This window comes from Littorina saxatilis, unplaced genomic scaffold (genome assembly GCF_037325665.1).
Source record: "Littorina saxatilis isolate snail1 unplaced genomic scaffold, US_GU_Lsax_2.0 scaffold_2096, whole genome shotgun sequence".
Classification (NCBI taxonomy): Eukaryota; Metazoa; Mollusca; class Gastropoda; order Littorinimorpha; family Littorinidae; genus Littorina; species Littorina saxatilis.
In genome coordinates, this window is record NW_027125975.1 from 14346 (window position 1) to 17982 (window position 3637).

At 40.5% G+C, this 3637-nt stretch overlaps 1 long non-coding RNA gene across 1 annotated transcript; it reads left to right on the plus strand.

Annotated features, from left to right (window-relative positions):
- Positions 1–1046: 1046 nt before the first annotated feature.
- LOC138954425 (uncharacterized) lies at positions 1047–3616 on the plus strand. Its single transcript, XR_011451831.1, has 4 exons — positions 1047–1606; positions 1896–1937; positions 2486–2564; positions 3485–3616. It is a non-coding gene; the product is annotated as an uncharacterized lncRNA (long non-coding RNA).
- Positions 3617–3637: the final 21 nt, after the last annotated feature.

Sequence of the window (3637 nt, forward strand, 5' to 3'; positions counted from 1 at the left end):
CTCTCAAACACACACACACACACACACACACACACACACACACACACACACACACACACACACACACACTCACTCACACGCACTCACTCACTCTCTAACAAAAAACTTCATACAAACAAAACACACACCCATACGCACATATGGACAGACGGACATGCACACCTTTACAAACAAACACACATACACGCACACACATACACTTATGCCCACACACACACTTACACACACACGAGTACAGATTCTTGCACGCGTGCGCACGCACACACACACACACACACACACACACACACACACACACACACAAATACACACACACCACACACATACGAGTACAGACTCACACACACACACACACACACACACACACACACACAGTAACACTAACACATGTGCACAAAATGAACACAAACACACACACTGCGCGAGAGAGAAAGACTACAGGGAGGCATGACGTCATGATGCATTAATTGACGTCAAAGACTTTCGACCGTGACGTATTCTTCTTACGCGAGCTTTATCCATAGACTTGGAAACTACGGAATTTCTACCCGTCCAAAGCGGCCTGGGGTGGCGTTTGCTGAAAAAATGGGGGCGCCTATTTTACCCACCGTATTTTTGTTAGTATGGTCCCCATTTTTGGTGAACTTCCATCTCCAACTGTAGCACGTAGCCGGGCACAACGAATCCCATCACGACTTTTTTCCGTGACCTTTCGTATTTCATGGAGGCTGCCATTTTGGTTTTGATGCGCTTCCTTTTCCGGTTTACGTATTTTCCGGTTTAACATAGCATTTGCGTTTTTTTTGTCAGAAGAGTGATATTTGGTTATGAAGGAAGTCAAGTCCGCCATTACCTGCAACCTCAGTTGAGTGTTTACTTTGAACTTAAACTTGAACCGTAACAGTGTGTAGCCAGTTCGCAAGACCTGTTCATCTTCCTACCAGTTCCAACTGTTGTTATCAATCGGTCGCGCAGCTGGAGGAAGTGTTTATTTTCATTTGGAGCCCAACTTCAGTTCAAAACCAGTCAAGAACTGGCTTTGACATTCGTTTGGAACTTAGTTCAACGAGTATTTTCTCGAACGTAACTTTTGACCCAGCTGGTTGGCATCATGAATTAGACGTACACCGGCAGTTATAAATCATGTTGTGCAAAAGACTGTAAAGAAGTAGAAAATTGTGGAAAATCGGGAATGCTTTCTCAGTTTGTGCACCCTGGCAACATTCATCAGGAAAAAAACTGCATATGCCTTCCTCTGCAAAACAAAAGTCGCGCGAAGAATGCTGAACGGGCAGCGACGACTAGCTGTTCTTCTTCAAAGTAATAAACTACCCCCCAAACCCTGCAAGTTTGTGCGATTTACTTTGTGGACATGAAGCCAGCAGAGGGCTCAGGAATGCCCACTTAATTCCTTGATTTTACTTCCGTCACAAGAACTAAAAGAACATTCAATGTTCGTTAAATCTGTGGATCAAGTGACTCTAGAAGCGGAGGAAATGAAAATCACCGGCAGATCTGTACAAGATGTTGAATTCTGCCAGGGAAACGAAGCCGCTGTCACGGCAGAGAAGTCTCCGCCTACGAAAGTCGGTAGATCTAGAGCAAGGTAAACATACGTTTTTCAACGCTTGTTCACAAACACACACACACGTACACAAACACACACACGCTCACACCATCACACACACACTTATGAAAGAGATGGAACAGCTGATCGAGTGATGACAATGTTGATTGATAAGTATTTTTTGGTGCGGTGAACTTGAGGCAATATTGTTCTATCAATCCATCAATATATTTTACACTTTCACCCCAGAAATGAAGCACGTGTACACATATTGAACAAAAGAACCATTTTAAGCTTCCATTGGTATTGTTTCCTCTTTTTTTTGCAGACATGTTGGCAGGAAGTGAGTGTTTCACCCCACTCTTGCAAGGTAGGTTGATCACTGATGACAAGTTCTGATTGTTTTTCCTTTTTAATATTAAACGGATGACAATCCGTACTCTGCAGATGGATCTAACCGAGATGGATCTAACCGATACACGGAAGCAACATTGGGAACACACTGTTATTCAGTCTGTGAATAGTTCATGTGTGAGGGGTATTACTGCAAGTACGTTCACTAATGTAGAGAAATAATTTTGGACTCAAACTTCAAGTTAAATTGTTTCTGCTGTCAGAGCCATCTTTCTGAAGGAACAATATTTTACATGCCACTGGATTGTTGTATATTCCTTATTTTGCAATGACAGGCTCAGCTTTCATTTGATTGTAATGTGTTTCTTATTTGAAGCTTTGTAGTTTGTATCATAAAAGCTCTGTAGAAGTGTTGCACTTGTTTTGCAGACTGCATTAGGCGTGGTAGCTATTGCACCTCCCCCCCCCCCCCCTCCCCCCCCCCCCCCCCACCTATTTATCTAACACACCCACCCACACACATACACAGGGTGCTGACAAAGGATCTTTTTCATTCTCCTTCAGGCCATCGCTTAATTTCTTGCAGACTGAGGAGCAGAGGACGTTTGAGCCGCTCCTAAACCTGAGGCACACAAGCCACAAGGTAAATAAGGTATCAGTATAAAAACAAATGTTTTCACTTTGATTTTTATCGCATCATTTTTTTTTAATTAAACTCTGTAAATTGTGGCAATTACACATTATGCTAATAACATTATTATGAAGAATGAAGATTTTCAACTTATCATTGAAGAAATGAAATCAAGCATTTTTGTTCATTCTGTATTTGATTATTATTTTCCAGTCTTTGGGTTGGCATAGTGGGTGAAATAAGGGTGAGGAGTGTCGGTTGGTGTTATTTTTTCGGTCTTGGTGATGTAATATTTTTCCCACGGTATTCATGGTTATGTTTGACTTTAGTGCAGATTCCAGAACAGCCTCTTAAACTGAAAAGCTACAAGGTCAACAATATAAACAGGTTACTGGTGTCTCAGGCATTGATGTTTTTAAAAAGATTTGCACAGCAATTTATGTGTTTGTAAACAGATAATGAAAATAAAGCATAACAACTTTTATATTTTGTAAGTGGAATTAAATGTTTTCATTTTTTATTTTGAAGTGTTTTTGTATTCAGGTTTTATTGGATGGGTGGGGGGGGGGGGGGGGGGTGGTGGTTTTGGTGGTTCTGACTTTTTATGATGTAAGGATTTTTTTCCTTAATTAGTTATTTAATTAGTTTATGTAGGGGGGGGGGGGGGGCGTGGGATTTAAAGTGTATTTCTGGCTTTCGGAGAGGTGGTAAATCTGTTAAAATGGAAATGAAATAAAACAATTGGTGGTGAGGGTTATTACAAAAAAAGTAAGGATTATTTCTCATACCTTTTTATGTTTTACCCAAAAATTATGTTACTGAAATTATTCATTAATTTTTAAAGAGGCAGACTGTGAGACAGGTGATGTAATTGAAGTTAGAATATCATGAGATGTTACTTACTTTCTTTACAATATCATCTAATTTGACAGTCCGACACTGAAGACTGCAGACTTCATGGCAGCCACTGACCTGACGATATGACAGCCATGAATTGAATATCAAACGCAGAAGAAGAAAAAGAAGAAGACAGTCTAACAGGAAAATAATTCTGGTATGCTCATAATTTCTATGCCAGTTTGAAA